Source organism: Cupressus sempervirens, chromosome 5 (genome assembly GCF_028749045.1).
Source record: "Cupressus sempervirens isolate cs-2001-9-10 chromosome 5, ASM2874904v1, whole genome shotgun sequence".
Taxonomy (NCBI): domain Eukaryota; kingdom Viridiplantae; phylum Streptophyta; class Pinopsida; order Cupressales; family Cupressaceae; genus Cupressus; species Cupressus sempervirens.
The window spans coordinates 840,056,655-840,075,307 of NC_143122.1; positions in this window are offsets into that span (position 1 = coordinate 840,056,655).

The window sequence follows — 18,653 nt, forward strand, 5'->3', positions numbered from 1 at the left end:
TGTTGGGAATAACATCTTCATGGGGTAATTCTTTGGTAGCAAGAAGCAAATAGTTTCTAATTTCTTTGAGGGTGATCCTCATCCAATTATTAGGGTCATACAATCTATATGGACCTATTGATATATTGTAGCAGTGGAGTAAAGAATGAATTCGATCTAGGGCCTCTTTTCCAACTAAAAAGTCTCCCACCATGAAACATCTACATAGGAATGTTCCTCTATCTATCTTAGGCCCTAGATACTGCCTATTAACCATACAAAACTTCCACATAAATTCAATAATGGCTATTCTAGGAGGGACAAACTTTGGCAAAATATGTGGGGGTTGAGGACAACCATAAACCCTCATCAAAGAAAAGGTCATAAACAAGAAGATATCCCCACAATTATGGTCTAAGATTTTGTTATTTGGGAGGAGGTCTGGTCTCAAAAGACCCTTCAAGATCTCAGATGCCCTAAATTAACTTGGGTCTAGCATTTTCATAATGACAGTACTAACATTATTGAAAAATGAGGCAAAATTAGAATAATGGTAAGAAGTTTCCCATACCCATATCCACAATTGGACTGGAAGCTCTCCATTAGAATCAGTTGTATGATCAATGAAATCTGGGCTTATATATCCCACATTCTTGTATAGGATCAGATGCATCAACAATAAGTAATGAAGGAAATTGAAATTCTCCATTTCTCCATTCTAGGGGAGTCCAATATTTTCCTTTATTTTTGCTAGAATGAATTCAACATAATCATATTCTCCTCCATGGAAGGAGTCTTACACATCTATGGTAATGATAAAATCTAATCCATATAACATGTCAATTCTATCCTTGCCCACCACTTTGTGGACACCATATACTATTTTCACAAAATAATTCTTAAATTTATCTAGTGGCATCTTCTTGTCCACTTTCTTTGGATAGTCTCCCACCTACTTTAGGTCCATGGGAATATGTTGTAGCATTGAATTTCCAATATATGCCTTAATTTTCCTTTCAATTTTTCCTTGTAGGTCAATCAAGTCCACTAGTTCACTCATGGCACCATCCAATCTGAATGCTTCAATAAAAGAAGTCCTATCTAGTATACACAAAATAGTCCCATGTCTTCTGTGGAATGATTTTGTGGCTAGGTTATAAGATATGATCAAGGCCTTTACCAAATCAATGTCCACAAAAACCTCTAGAATGATCAACTTTGCCAGGTTCTTTTTCCATAGATTTCAAACAAGGATATTCTTCTCTTTGTTATTGTAGAAATATCTAAAAATATCATAGGCAAAGACTCCAAGACATGTAGCATCTCTACATAAAGCATATGGGTCCACGAAAACATAGTTATCTATAGAAATGACATTAGAGGATCCTAAAAATAGCTTTATGCACTCTTCCACAAACCTACTTGGTTTCTTTTGTCTAGTTTTCCCTCCAAATGATGTTGAATTTTCTATGATTTCCATTCTGATGTTAGTATCTCTTCTACCTCCTTGTCAAAAATCTTGAAAAAAGAATGTAAATATTGGCAAACTTTTGCAACTAGTTCTAAAGATAGCATTTTGCTAACACTCAAAACTCGATGATTTCTCTAAAAACTTTGATCTCTACAAATCATAACTAAGCACTAGATCATGGAATGTTTAATGTTGAGCATACCCTCATCAACCTATTCTATGCATTGATAATTTTCATGCTTGAATCTTAAATTCAGTGCTATTTGTCACCTCAGATGGAGCATCCTTATAGCTATCCAACTAGGAAATCTTTGTACTTTACTCAATTTTTATTGGCCAGAGTCTCTTTTCATGATTCCATCTTAGAAGAAAAGAAAAGGTGCCCTTTTATGCTAGATAAGGGCTTTGAGACCTTACAACACCCTAAAGAAAATTTTTCTTCCTATCATCTTAGGAGGGAAAACCTAGCTCTACGATCTTACAATCATTCAAAATTAAACCCCTTATCTTACCATCGTAAACCTAGAAAAATATTCCATGATCATATGACACAACATGTATCATACCTTTGGAACTTTCCCTTGAGCCCCTTACAATCTTATGAAATGGCTAAAAAACCTTGTCACAACATCTTATCCTTGCTTTAGCCATCTCACAATCCTATGACTATGGTTTGATGCTAAGTCTCATAACTTCAACAATTACCTTTTAAAATTCTACGATGTTATGGTCACAAAGATATCATAACATTGTGTCTTAGCATTATATTCCATATGACCTTATGAGCACATTTAGAAATTGATCTCATAGCATCATAAGCTTTCCTTTTTACCTCTATGATCTTATAAGTTGACATTGTTTCATAGCTTCACAAGCCTTTAAAATCTCACTTGAGATCTTATGATCCATAGCTTGCCATAGCATCAGAGAACACAACATGCCCTATCTCAAAAAATTCATACAACTATGGATGACCCCACCATGCTTCATCATCTTTAGCTTACAATCTTATGATCATGTCTTTATCATGGCATCAACCCTCTCATATTTTGTTTCTGTGATCCTATGATCATAAGAATTTTGTATAGTCACTAGTCTTCACTTCTATTTTAATGATTCCACAAAAAAATGTCTATTGTAACATCATAATGCTATTTAACCTTTGCACTTTACACTTCTACGATCCTTCGACACACACCTCATTGTATGGTTGAGAGTCCTTATTTATTTTCTTATGACCACTTGATCGGTAGCTTGTCATAGCATCATGAAACTAACTTCAAACCCTTCCAACCAAAACATAAGATGATGTGATACAAAGGGAGTCACAAGATCAAGGATCTCAATTTGAAACCTAGTAATGCTATGACCATATAATATATCTTAAGATCAAGAGACTTATAATGAAGGCCTATGACCAGACGCCTAAAACCTTATTGTGAGATCGTAATAGATAATTTTGAATGACAAACAATCTCTTACTTAGAACAAAATTTAGGGAAAGGATAAAAGTTGCAGATTTAATGATTTTTTTTAATGACAAGGCAAAAACATGACCTTAGGACATTAAATTATTTCCCTAGGTAAAGATTTTCAATATTGAGCTAGGGAAAAATAACTAGGTTAGGGTTCTTTTGAAAATGAAAAATGAATGGAACATAAAACCCTAACAATGCAATATAGTTCAAAGCATTTTCACAATGAAAATTCAAAATTTAAGTACAATGAAAATAAGGGCTATTACACACAACATAAGAATTAATGATCCACAATTACATGTGTAATTACCTCTATGATTAACTCCTCGATCATATAAAAATTCTTCCAAATTATAAAAATGGTTTACCTATGACTTTGTGCCATTTTGATCTCAAATACAAAAAACTATATTACTCGGTTCATATAGCTTCAAGCACTTGGCTCTGCTTGTTTTATCACATTGTCCCACAACATGAACTTGAATCAGCTATAACTAAATCTTACTTCTAGATTTCTTGACACATGTTGCCTCTTGAATCACTCAGAAACTACTAAAATTCTTGGCGATGCTTACATGCACTTGGAAACTATAACTACCTTGGCACATACTAAACTTCTTCACTTCTTTTTAAAATGATAGCTTCACCTTTATGATGACTCGATCATAGTGATGAATGACCAATATCTCCTAGTAAATGACTATGTGTTTTGCATTAATTGACAATACTATGATTGCCTTTAGGGTCAATAATGCCCCCATTTGGCATTAGTGGGAAAAACACTTATCATTATAAAAAGTGCTCATAACAAAACTTCAACCAACACTTCAAAACTAGAACTCCCCCTTTGGGTATACTCCATACCTTAGCTTGATAACTATATACAAAATTTTTCTCCTTGATATAAAATGTTTTCCTTCTTGTGATCTTCGATCTCTGTATATTTCACCCTTATGTTCATCATATTTTCCTTCTAATAGTAAGATAGGGACTGAGATGTAAACCATACTTAGTAAAAAATTGTTCCTTCCATTGCAAGATTAGGTCCATTGTGTTAGTGTAAATTATTATTATTTATGCTTTACTGAAGTTTACTTAGTTAAATACATTATTTATTAGTTTTTTATCTAGGAGTAAGCGTACTCTTACATGTTGACTCATTCACAACACAAGAGTTTGCACCTACCTTGTCATACTTATCCTCTCATCTATATGGAGGATAATCTACTTTTTTTGGACGTATGCTTAGTTGTCATGCTTATCTCCTAGTACTTTATAACTCATTCTAGAAGCTTCCTAGAGGCCTTTATAAATAGGTTCTTCTAGTGTATTTTTGTACAAAAATTTCATTTTCTATTGTTGGAATATATCTTCTCTCACACTGTTAAGATTCTCCAAGCCCTACCTTTCATTCTTTCATTTCTCTTTAGCAGGTTATTTGCATGCAGGTGGTCTTGGCAATCTATGAAGTCGATTTTCACAACTTCTACATGGTATCAGAGCATCACTATTGCTTCCCGATTTGAATATTTTTTAAGCCATGATTTAGAGACACAAACCCTAGCTTGTTCGAGCTTTTTTCTTCAATCAGGAGGAAGTGCAGTTTTTTAGGGCACTTTGGGCTAAAATAGATGCTGCCATGGTGCTCAGAAGGCTTGGTACAATCACAATTCATATATTTTTTTTGAATTTTGGGCACTATAGCTTTAGGAAATTTTTTTTTGGCCTCCCAGAGGGCCGTATGCATGGAAAATTAAAAAAAATAAAAAAAATGTCCACATAGGCCACTCCACTTGGTGGCCACCAACCAGCCACCTCCAAGCCACCGTAGCATAGCCTGTGCCCAATCTGATCTTAGTTAGCACCAGCTGCACAACCATGGTGCAGCTCACTCCTGACCACCACTGGCAGGTTGCTCTCTGGCCACTACTGCCTCCACCATGGAGCTCAACTCACTTGCCAGCTCCACTAGTGGTGCTCCTCCTAGCCCTCGCTAATGTAGGTTTCTAGTGCTAATGTCACCTTTGCAGTAGGTGACATCATTTTTTGGTCACCTACGTCATCATTCTGGCCAAAATTTTCTACCCATGCTGAAATCATTTTTAGGCAAGGTGATGTCACTTTCTAGCCACTAACATCAGCATTTCGACAATTGGATTTTTTTTTGGTGAAGGTCAGTTGATGGTAGAACAACCATCAATTTTTTTGCAGTGACTATACTTTTCTAGAGAGCTTGATTTTGGAGCAGTAGTTGGTTTTTTGGCCATAGCTTGAGCATATAAATGTCTTTTTTTGATCTGAAAGAAGCACTGGAAAGCTAGTTTTGAGAGGAATAAAATGATGATAGTTCCATTTAATTCTAAGTCCATTTGAGCTCCTATTTTTCATGTTGAAGTAGAGGCTTTAGTTTCCTCTCTGTCTACATCCAAAATCTAGGTTCTTTTCTTAGTTTTTTTGCTTTTTGTAGTTGTTTCTTTGGTGTTTGAGGGATATATTTATATGTTGTGGGGGGGAGCATTTTCTTTTCTATAATTTACTTTAGAATAGACCCTTCTACTTCTATCTTCTTCTCTCAATGTTGGATCCTTCTGTGACTTGGCTAATGCCACAAAACTATCACACCTAGAAAGCATGAATGACTAGGCTTCTTATGTCATGAGGCTTATGGTCATGTCTGGATGAGAACCAACCTATTCTATAGTGCACTTTTGAGGTTCTTAACCACAAAAAAAAAGGATGAAGCCATGGGATTGATTGCATTGAACATCTCAGATAGTCTCCTATTTCACTTGGATAGTTTGACCACTCCTCAAGCTATGTGGACCAAGTTTCACAACTTGTTTAGCATAGTGAATGAATTTTGGGAACTACAGCTTGATGTATAGTTGATTTCTTTGACACCTACTAGCTTCCCCACCATTGAAGACTTCTTGATGAAGTTTAAATCTCCACGTATAGTTTTGCAGGGATGTGGGAAAAACAAAATAGATGATGAGTCTATTTTTTTGATATTCTCAAAGTTGTGAGGATAGTATCAGATCTTCTCTTCTACATTCTACTCCACTATGGATGCCTTGGGTAACAAACATCAAATGCCTTCTTTTGAGACATTTTGTGATTAGTTGACATGGGAACATGCAAAGATCCAATAGGTGGATGCCTCTAGCTCTTCCAGCCAAGCATTGGTTGCTCAATCTTCTAAGGGGAAATAAAAAAAGAAAGAAAAACTGAAGAAAGATACATCTAATACTAATTCTAAACCTCTAGCTAACCCTCCCAAGGGTAAAGATTCTTTGAAGTCTACTAAGTCTACCTCCAAGACCAAGAAGAAATCAAGTGAGACCTACAACTTTTGTGGTAAGGATGGAAATCCTATTTCTAGGTGTTGGAAGCATTTGAAGGCTTTAGAGGAAGCCATACAAGAGCATCACATTTCAGCTCCTAAGTCAACATCCCCCCTTTAGGGAAAGGTCACACTCTCACTACTTGAGCTATGACTTCTGGGCCTACCCAGATTCTTGATTTTGGCACCTCTCACCATATGAAAAACACTTTAAAGTTGGTCACCTCATTTTCTCCTTGTGCTACCTCATAGATTGCTATTGGAAACTCATCACATCTGTCCATTATTGGTTTTTGTTTTGTTGCACTAGCTAGGGGTTCTCTATAGGATGTTCTTTTTGTCCCTGACATTTTGATGAACCTATTTTCCATTTATCAGATTTGCCACTCTGGCTCTTGTAAGATAGTTGAGTTCTCACCACATGATGTGATTATCTGGGACTTACATGATTCTAAGATGATTGTGGCTACTAGGAGTGTTGACTTTGCATCTTGCCTCTACAAATTTGATGGATTTGAGTCTTCTAATGACACAGGTTCCTGTCTAGTTGCACATGTAGATTTAATAAGAAAACTTTGGCATGAGTGTTTTGGTCATGTCAATTATAGATATCTTTAGAAGATGAGCACACATGAATTTGTTCTTGGGATTCCCTATATTTCATGCACAGATGGTGTTTGTTAGGGTTGTACACTTGGCAAACAACATAGGGATTCTTTTCCTTATGGATGAGCTACTCGTGCTTTGGCACCTTTGGGGTTGATTCATAGTGACCTCATGTCATTTTCCACTCCTTATTTTGGTGCCAAATATGTGCTTACATTCATTGATGACTTCTCCAGATGCATATAGGTGTACTTTTTTAAGTATAAGTCTGATGTCTTTGATTCATTTTGAGTCTTCAAGACATTTTTAGAGAAGCAACTTGGTCTTTCTATTCAACTAATACACATTGATAATGGGGGGAGTATGTGAACCAAGATTTTAGGGATTTTTCTCTAAACATGGTCTCCAACATTAGTTTTCAGTGCCCTACACCCCTTAGTAGAATGGTGTGGTAGAGAGAAAGAACAGAACACTTTGGGAGATGGCTAATTGAATGATTTAGTCGAGGTCCATGGATTCATGTTTTTGGGTAGAGGCAGTTAATTGTGCCAACTATATTCAAAATTAGATGCCTCACAAGGTATTTTTACATATGACTCTTGAGGAGGCTTGGTCTCATGTCAAGCCTGGTGTATCTTCATTTTGATTTTTTGGTAGTGTAGCATGAGCATTTGTACCTAATGCTCAGAGGAGAGAAATAGAGTGAAAAAGTTGACCCCTCATTTTTTTTGGCTATTGCGAGGATATTAAGGCTTATAGGTTGTTCGATCCTAATTCTAGAGAGGTCCTTTTTTGACAGGATGTCCAATTTGATGAGAGCCTTCCTGCAATCCAAAGTCCATTTCACTTACCATTACTCTCTCATCTTTTTCAATCTCTTTTTCAAATGATGATCTTGGTGATCCCCATTTACCTCCACCATAGATGCCTAAATGGGCTTGGGATAGAGTTGAGGCTATAGGATCTCTAGCTAGTGACCCTTCCACTTCCCATCGCACTCATTCTCATAATGTGGGTTTGAGTCTTCTCAATCATGCTATTTGTGATGATTCTCTAACATTGACAGTAGTGATAGGACATTCAGAGTGGGATCATGCCATGGAGGAGAAGTATTCTTCTTTGATGAAGAATCATACTTGGGATCTTTGTACTCTTCCTAAGGGAAGAAAGCTAGTGTGATGTAAATGGATATATCATACTAAGTTTGCTACTAATGGTTCAATTAATAAGCACAAGACTCATTTGGTTGTGAACAATTTTTCGCAGGTTGAAGGTATTGACTACAATGAGAAATTTTCCCTTCTCACCAAGATGAATTCTATTTTCCTTGTCTTATCCCTCATAGCTTCATAGGGATGGCCCATTTTTTAGATGGATGTGAAGAGTGCCTTCCTGCATAGTGATCTCAATGAGGAAATGTACATGGAGAAGCCTCTAAGATTTGTGTAGGATTCCTCCTTGGTTTGCAAACTTTGATGCTCATTTTATGGTCTCAAATAGGCCCCTCAAGCTTGATATGAGAAGATGGACTCCTTTCTACTTTCTATAGGCTTTAGCCACTACCATTATGATCTTATAGTGTACATTCAGTATCTTTGAGTAGAGATATTAATTATTGTCCTATATGTTGATGATCTTATTCTCATGGGTAGCTCATCTTCTATGCTTCAGGATGTTAAGCATGCATTGATCGACTAGTTTGAGATGACTGACCTTGGCCTACTATATTATTTTCTTGGTCTATAGATTGTTTAATTGTCTATTACAATTTTTGTTTATCAATAGAAGTATGCTCTTGACATGCTTTGATGCTTTGACATGCTTGATTGCAAGCCTACTCCAACACCTTTTCAGTTAGGTGTCACCTTGTCTACCTCTTTCTCTTCGCCTTTAGTGGATGCCACTTTGTACTAGTAGTTGGTTGGTAGCTTTTTGTACCTAATGCTCACTTGTCTTGATCTCTCCTTGTAGTTGGCCTTGTCTCTCAGTTTTCCCAAGAGCCTTATGAGAGTCATTGATAGGCTGCCAAGCACATTTTGAGATACATTTAGGGCACACTTATGTATGGAATTCATTACACATTAGGGACTCCTCACATTTTTGGCTACACTAACTTAGATTGGGCTATTGAGGTTGATGATTGGAAGTATACTTATGGCTTTTTTTTATAGTCTTGGCTCTAGTATTATCACATGGTCATGCAAGAAGTAGCATGCTCATGCACTTTCATCTATAGAGACTGAGTACCGGGCAATAGTGCTTGCTAGTCAAGAGGTTTTTTGCATTCAACAATTAATGACTGAGTTTGGTTTTTCTCCCAATCATCCCACTATTTTGTGGTGTGATAATCAGAGTACTATTCAAATTTCCCACAACTCAGTGGAGCATCAGTGCACTAAACACATTGAGCTGCATATGAACTTCATCTGTCAATTGATCTAGGATGATGTTATCTCTTTTGAGTACATTCCCATTGATGCATAGGTTGCTGACATCTTTAGTAAACCTTTTGCATCGCCATGCTATCTTTAGTTGTAGTCTATGCTTAGGGTCATAGAATTTGTCCTTGGGGGGTCTTGTTGAGGCCTTCCTTTCTTCATGTTTTTTTTAGCATGTTTTTACTTACCTCTTTTTGGGGGAGGGTTTTTCCCATGAGGTTTTCCCTCTTTCCTCATTTTCAGAGGTTGCATTTCTTTGCATTTGTAAATGGGTACCTAACATGGCCTAGTTTCTAGGACCCATTATTCATTTCATCATAACTATTGTGAGCTTAAGTGCATTCCCCTAAGTTGCACTTAAGGGGGTTGTTAGTGTAAATTATTATTATTGATGCTTTACTTAGTTAAATTCATTATTTATTAGTTTGTTATCTAGGATTAAGCATACTCTTATGTGTTTACTTTTCCACAACATAGGAGTTTGGACCTACCTTGTCATACTTATCCTCTCATCTACATGGAGGATAATCCACTTTTTGTGGATGTATGCTTAGTTGTCATGCTTATCTCCTAGAGCTTTCTAGCTCATTCTAGAAGCTTCCTAGAGGCCTTTATAAAGAGGCTCTCCTAGTGTATTTTTGTACAACAATTTAATTTTTCATTGTTAGATTATACTTTCTCTCGCGCCATTGAGATTCTCCAAGTCCCACCTTTCCTTCTTTGGTTTCTCTTCAACAAGTTATTTGCATGTAGGTGGTCTTGGCGATCTATGAAGTTGGTTTTCACAAATTCTAGACATTGTACTATTCCAATTAGTCTTGAGTGTCTCAAGAACATGATTTTCATTCTCTATTTTGGTAGCTAAGTCTACCATATTATCTACAATGCATAAATTTTGATTACTCTGAATTAGATCCTTGGATTTCTACAAATTTCTTTGCATTACCTCCAAATAAGGTGTCAAAAAATATTGATCTATGATAATATTTGCCCTTATTTTTCTCTCTTCCTATAGAAACTTAGATTTCTTTCCTTGCAAGAATCTTAATTTTGAAAATTGTACTAAGATTGAACTTGCATCCAAGGCTAGCGTGTCCCCACTCTTCTACAAGTTAGCATCACTCTTTTCCATTTTGTCTCTTATCTCTTTTGTAAATGATGGGATATAACATAACTTCATAAATAATATATTTACATTTCACACTATCTTCTCAATATCATTTACAAGGGTAGAAAGTTCAACATATTTGAGTGTAATTTCTATAGCAACTTTCTCCATCACCTTATTCTCAAATTTTCTCTCTGACCTCTACATAAGTTTTTTTGTTGTGTATATATTAGGGTCATTCAACTACTCCACAACTTGAACTAAGTATTCAATGATTAGGGTCTATTCATTCAAGTTCTCCACATCAATAGGTTCAAGAAATATATCCTTGATCTCATGCAATACTTTATTTTATTGATATTCTCTTATCATTTCCTCTTGTTTGGTCTTCCTTGCTAACAATTCACTCAATGTCTTCAATTGATCATAGGTCAAATTGTTTGTGTCCCAGTGAGGGATCACAATCACTTCATCTAAGATAACAAGTTTACCTAGAATTCCCATTGGAGACTTTATTTTCTTTTTCTTTATCCTCTTCCCCTTTGAATATGGGGTATATAGACTTTTAGTTTTTAGATTTATGCTTTGTCTATATGTCTCCTCAGATTAAGTATGATCCACTATTACTATTTGACCCTTAGTGGTAGGCACCTATTGTTTAGGTGTATTCTTCTTTTCCTTCACAATATTAATAGTGAAATTACCCATGGAAATCAATTGCAAAACCTCCTTTGCTCACTCAATTTGAGGTCTTGAGGAAGTTGGTGTTTCACCTACAGTGGATTGGTCTACATGATCATTCTTTCTCTTTTCATTCTTCTCCTCTTGAGAATTCACATCTACATTTTCCTTATTCTTATTATATTCCACTGATATGGCACTTATGCATTTTTCTCTTTAGTGGCTAACACATTCTGTTACTCAACATGACTCTCACTTATATCTACTTGTCCTTGATATTGAATCATTGTGACAATTGGTATAGTAGGAGTAAAGTTGTAGATTGTACCTATTATGTGGACTCCTATGCATCAATCTTCAGATAGTTCTTTACTTGCATGATCATAGGATTGGGGTCCATTATTTTATCATGAGAAGACATCTATACTTAATTTTTCTATACAAGATCTTCATTTTGTTCTCTCATCTCAACTATGACATTTTATTCACTCAACACATTTCTTTTTGGGATCTTTTCAGGTTCTTCATCAATGAACACTATTTCCATTTGCCCCTCACTCAGTTGCATCAAATTGTGAAATGTTTCAACAAGATTATCTTTGTTGAAAATAGATTGTTTGAAGTGTAGAACCTATCATGGAATAATTATTATTTTTTTGATGATGTCAAACCTGCTACTTGATGGTGAGACAATTTCTTTTTGGTTTGAATACTATCATTTTTTTGATTGATGAAGAGGATTTCAAAAAAGAAGATAACAAAAGAACCTAGAGAAAGGTTGAGTTATTTAGTGTATAAAAGGAGCACTAAGACCAAGTAAGACATTGATGATATTATGTATTGTTGATCTACTTAAGGATAAAGTAAATGGTTACTTTAGCTAAGCAAAGAAGAAGTGTTTTAATAAAAAGTGTCTGCCAAGCCTGACCAGGAAAACCGTGTAAGCTGAGAAAATTTTAGTTCAGGCCAAGTAGGAAGTTAGTATATGTCGAGCATAAATAAAATTTAATAAGTCTTGAGCATCAAGGAAATAACAATATTGACTGAGATGAGAAGATGTAGTTGGTGCTAAGAAAACTAGTGTTGGTTGAGCATCATAAGACTATTATTTTTGAGAAAATAGTGTAGATACTGAGTGACAACAAAAAGGTGTTAAATCAAAGATTAGAGGAATCTGAGCCAAGTAATTTTATTTCTTGAATTATGTGAAGTGTGTGGAAGGTAAGTATGATGAGTTGGTGGCATAGAATTAGAGATGAACTATTTTGAGGCAAATTTTAAGGAAGATTGTAGAAGAAGTTTCTAGAGGGACTAAAATGGAAAAGTGGGTAGATTCATTGAATCTTTCCTCACCCTAAAATGGAAAATTGTGGTTAGATGGAAAAAGATCTAAATTATCTATTTATAGAGATAGTAGGCTAGAGAAAAGGTTTTCATGTGCAATAACCTAAGGAAGACAAGAAGTCTAGGGTATTGCTTCATCTAGTGGCCAAATAGAAGAGACTATAATTGGCATACAAAGCAAGAAGGCTTAAGAGGTTGAATTCTTGAAGGGAAAAGAAATTGTTAGAGATGAAGAGTATGAATGCAATGAAGAATGGAGGATTGAGTAATCTTCAAGTGAGTTGTACTTTATTATTAGATCAAGTCCTATTGTTAGTTTATAACAACTATATCAGTGTTGATAAATCCTTTGGATTAAGGTTGACCTAACAGTCATTTGTAAATCCTTTAACCAAGTGAAATTCTAATGGAATTCTCTAAGTAATCTAACAAGGCTCAATCCTAATAGGGCAATTTAAATATTTTAACCATATCACATTTAATAGTGTGTATTGTAACCTTTAACAAGGTTAGCCCTTAATAGGGCATTACTTCAGAATAGTGAAATTTGATAGCATGTTATTAGTGTTTTTTTCTCAAATTGGGTCTCCACATAAAATTCTTCTGTAAAATTGTGTAAATTATCTTGTAGTATTTCATGTTTACATTTGTGCAAAGTTATTTTGACCTAGTACAGTGACCTACTAACTAGTTAAGGTATTGGATGATCTAATGGATGCATGCATGCTATGGTTTTATGGATATGAATTTGGTAAGCACTAAAATTTTTTATTTGTACATTTGGACCTTGGATAACTAATTCACTCCCCCTCTCAGTTCTTCTAAAGAGTTCTAAAAGTTGGTATTAGAGCCTTGGTGCTTGTAAGGAAATAGTTTGAAGGTACTAAAAGCTAAAGATCAAGATTTATAGAAAGGATGTGCCCAAACTAAACAAGGAAAACTTTCTTGCATGGAAAAGTTTGATGAAGCTACATTTAGGAGGTCTTAGAGACTATGTAAAATCTACCATCACCACTAAGAATGTTGATCCCACTAGAACCCTTACTGTTGATGATCTAAAAAAAAGAAAGAACATAATCAAGCAATGTTAGAGCTTGCCTCTACGCTAAGATACTCAAAGTTTTGTGACATTAAAGGATGTAATTCTTCGAACAAGATGTGCAATACTATAGAGAAGATATATGGAGGAGATAAGAATGTTCTGAGAGCCAAAGCTAAAATTCTAAGAGGAAAGTTTGATGACATGAGAATTCAAGAAGGCGAGACTATAGTCTAGTATTGCGCAAGAATCAAAGATGTTGTGAATGCTATTAGATGAAAAAATGATGTTATTGAAGATGAGACATTGATTAGAAAGTATCAAGAACCTTGCTTCCTATCTATGCTAGTAAAGTCTCTTCCATACAAGAACTAAGGCATGTTCTGTATAGTAATCTAAGCCTTGAAATATTGATGGGTAGATTCAATATTTTGAACTCTCTAATTTTGATAATTGCAAAATTGAAAATGTTGAATCTACTTTCAAAGCTAAGCTAACATTGAAAGAAACTAAAGAGAAAAAGAAAAAGGTCAAGCATGTTTCTAGTACAATGATATAGATGAAAATGATGTAGAAGAGCTTGAAGCATTCCTGGCAAGGAGATTTCATAAAGAAAAAGGGAAATACAAAGGTAAGCTACCTATCATATGTTTCAATTGTAATAAGGTTGGTCATATTGTTGCTAGGTGTCTAGAGAAGAAGAACAATAGAAGTAGAGATAAATACAAAGGTAAAAGAGATGAAAACAACAAATATTATAAAGACAAAGGAAAGAAGTCTTGCTACATTGCTAAAGAGAAAACAAAAGATGGATCTGATGATCACGATGATAAATTTGTGTATGTTGTTATGAAAGATGATTCTGATGAAGATAAGGAAATTACATTGATATCTTATCTGAACAAAAGTGATAGATGGATCATTGATAGTGGATGTTCACATCACATGATTGGAGATAAAAGTAATTTCAGTACTCTTGAGTATTATAATGGAATTAGTGTTAGATTTGGTAATGATGCACCCTATATAATAAAAGGTAAAGGATCAATCAAACTGATAGAAAAGATCATGTGTGACAATGCTTACTATGTAGGACTTAACTATAACTTGTTGAGCATGTCACAATTGAATAGTTCAGGTTGCAAAGTTGAACTTGATAACAAGAAAGAAAAGATCTATGAAACTAATGGAAAACTAATTGGAAATGAAAAATTCACATCAAATGAGTTTGAGATATTCTATAATTATAGAGGAATCAAAAGACAAACTTCTACAACTAGGACCCCTCCACAAAATGAGATTTCTGAAATGAGGAACATATATGTAATGGATTGTGCTAGAACACTAATGATGGAGAAGAATATTTCTTTGAAATACTAGAGAGAAGCTATAAGTACAACTATCTATACCTTGAACTTAGTACAAGTAAAAAAAGGTACAAATTCCACACCTTTTGAACTATGGTATGGATACTCATCCAATGCAAAATATTTTAAGGTATTTGGAAGCAAATGTTACATTCTTGAGGACAATAGGAATGGAAAACTTGATGCTAAAAGTGAAGAAGGTATATTCCTAGGCTATTCCACAAGAGGTAAATCTTATATAACTGTTTAAATACTAAAACTAACAAAGTTGTGGAAAGTGCAAATGTGATATTTGATGAATATACAGAGGTACATGAAGCTAAACCTAAAAAGGAACCTGAAGAGTACAAAACCTTCATATACTACTATGAAGACAAGGATGTTGATGAAGCTATGAACCAAGGTGTAAATAAACAACAACAAGTATCAATGACTACCAAGTTACATACAATGGATGTTGATTCTCATTTAGGAACTGAGTTGCATTCAAGAGTTGAGTTGCAGAAAGAAGCCAAGGTACATTCTGATACTGAGATCATTGTACATGAAAGGAATGTTGATTTACCTAATAGAAGAGTACAAAATGATTGTGAAGTTGATAGACCCATTGAAGATAGAAGAGAAGAACCAAGATTGTCAAAGTATATCTGAAGACATCACCCCGTTGAACAAATTATTGGAGATAAAGAGGTTAGACCAATGACAAGGAATAGGTTGAGAAGTGGCATATGTTTGTTGAGTATGAATAAGCCTAAGTTAGTGAAGGATGCATTAGAGAATGATGACTGGAGTAAAACCATAAAAGAAGAGATTGATCAAATTGAGAAAAATAATCATGGACTCTTGTACCTAGACCAAAGAACAAGAATGTGATTGGAACCATGTGGGTGTACACAAACAAACAAGATGATAATGGTGAAGTCACAAGGAATAAGACAAGATTAGTTTGCAAGGGATATGCACAAGAAGAGGTAATTGACTACGGAGAGACATTTTCCCTAGTTGCAAGATTGGAAGGAGTAAGAACTCTGCTTGCTTAGTCTACATACAAAGGTTTCAAAGTTTATCAAATGGATGTGAAGTTAGCATTTCTTAATGGTATACTAGAAGAAGAGGTTTACATTGAACAACCAGAAGGATTTGTTGACCCAAACAAAAAGAACATGATATGTAGATTACACAAAGATTTATATAGTTTAAAGAAAGCCCCAACAACATGGTATGAAAGGCTTCACAATTATCTTGTGAAGATTTTTTTTAAGAAGACTAATGATAACAACAATCTATATTTGAAGATAGAAGGAGGTAAAGGGATTTTACAATATAAGAGATGATATCATATTTGGAGGATAAAATGTATTGTGTAAAACATTTGCAAATGAAATGAAGAAAGAATCTTAGATGTCAATTTTTGGAGAGATAAAGTTCTTTGTTGGTTTGAAAGTATAACAAATGAAATATGGCATTTGAATCACTCAATCTAAGTAAGGAAATATTGAATACTTTTGGTATGGAGGATTTAAAACCTATTAGCACTCTTATGTTGATAGGACACAAACTATCCAAAATTGATGATTTAGTTGAAGTAAATCAAACATTGTATAGGTCTATGATTGATAAGTTGCAATATGTAGTACATAGAGGACTTGGCATTGCATTATCTATTGGTATTGTTGCAAGGTTATTTGAAAATCCAAAGGAGAATTATTTGGTAGTTTTTAAAAGGATCATGAGATACTTGAAAGAAAAAAAAGACTATGGTCTATACTACAAGAAGAATATTTAGTTTTAATTAAGACCCTATACAAATGTTGACTGTGCTAGAAACATTGATGATAGAAAGAGTAAAAGTGGTGGAGAATTTGTCTTAGGAAAGAGATTGGTCACTTGGAATAGTAAGAAACAAGAAATCTCAATCTACTAGTGAAGCTGAATATGTGGCTGCTATAGTAAATTGTGAAAATGTGGTATGGATCAAATAGATACTCAACGGAATGAAGAAAGAAATTTCTAAAAATGTGGTACTTTATTGTGATAATACAAGTGATATAAATATATAAAATAACCCTATGATGCACACAAAGACAAAGCACATTGTAATCAAGTATCATTACTTGAGAGAGTTGGTTCAAGAGAAAGAAGTGAGAATGGAATATGTGAATACAAAAGAATAGATAGCTAATATATTCACAAAATCTTTACCTAAGGATGCCCATGAATATCTTAGAGTTAAATGAGGGGTGATACCCCTATCCAAAATGCCTTAAGAAGCAAGAGTAGTGCCTTGCACCAATTGAGTTGAATGCCATATTTTTAAAAATTTAGTGTAGTGGATCTTACTTTAGGATCTTCCTAAAGTAATAAAGGAGTTGAGTCAAAAGATTTATAGTCACATGTAAAGTGGCAGAGGGAGAACTTGAATTGATTATATATGTATGAAAAGATGACAATTCTTTGGCATTGTTGTCAAAGAGGGAGATATAGGAAAGAGGGAGAAATTCCTAACAAGAGAAGATAAATAGTGAATTCACCCATGGAAATCAATTGCAAAACCTCCTTTGATCCCTCAATTAGAGGTCCTATGACACTTGGTATTTCACCTATAGTGGATTAGTCCACTTGATCATTCTTTCTCTTTTCATTCTTCTCCTCTTGAGCATTCACATCTACATTTCCCTCATTCACATTATTCTACTGATCTGGCACTTGTGCATTTTTCTCTTTAGTGGATGACACATTCTATTACTCGACATAACTCTCACTTATATCTACTTGTTTTTTATCTTGAATCATTGTGACAATTGGTATAGTAGGAGTAAAAGGTGTAGATTGTACCTATTGTGTGGACTCTTGTGCATCAATCTTTAGATAGTCCTTTACTTGCACGATCATAGGATTGGGGTCCATTTATTTATCATGAGAAAACATTTGTACTAATTCAGTCTATACAAGATCTTCACTTTTTTCTCTCATCTCAACTGTGACATTTTCTTCACTCAACACATTTCTTTTTGGGATCTTTTTAGGTTCTTCATCAATGAACACTATTTCCATTTTCCCTTCACTCAATTGCTCCAAATTGTGGAATGTATCAACAAGATTATCTTTGTTGAAAATAGATTGTTTGAAGTGTAGTATCTATCATGGAATAGTTATTATTTTGTCAATGATATCAAACCTACTACTTGCTAGTGAGATAATTTCTTTTTGGTCTGAATACTATCATTTGTTTGATTGATGAAGAGGATTTGAAAAGAGAAGATAAGAAGAGAACCTAGAGAAAAGTTGAGTTATTTAGTGTATAAAAGGAGCACTAAGACCAAGTAAGACATTGATGATATTATTTATTGTTGATATACTTAAGGCTAAAGTAAATGGTTAGTTTAGCTAAGCTAATAAGAAGTGTTTTAATAAAAAGTGTCTATCAAGCTTGGCTGAGAAAACAATGTAAGCTAGTAAAATTCTAGTTCAGGGCAGGCAAAAAGTTAGTATATGCCAAGCGTCAGTAAAATTTAGTAAGTGTTGAGCATCAGGGAAATAATAGTGTTGATCAAGCTAAGAAGATGTAGTTGGTGCTGAGCAACCCAATGTTGGCCGAGCATTAGAAGATTGTTATTTCTAAGTGAATAGTGTAGATGTTGAGTGACAACAAAAAGTGTTAATAAAAGATCTGACAAAGCTAAGCTAACTAATTTGATTTCTTGAATTATGTGAAGCATGTGGAAGATAAGTATGATGAGTTGGTGGCACAGAATGCAAGATGAACCATTTTGAGGAAAATTTAAGGAAGATTGTAGAA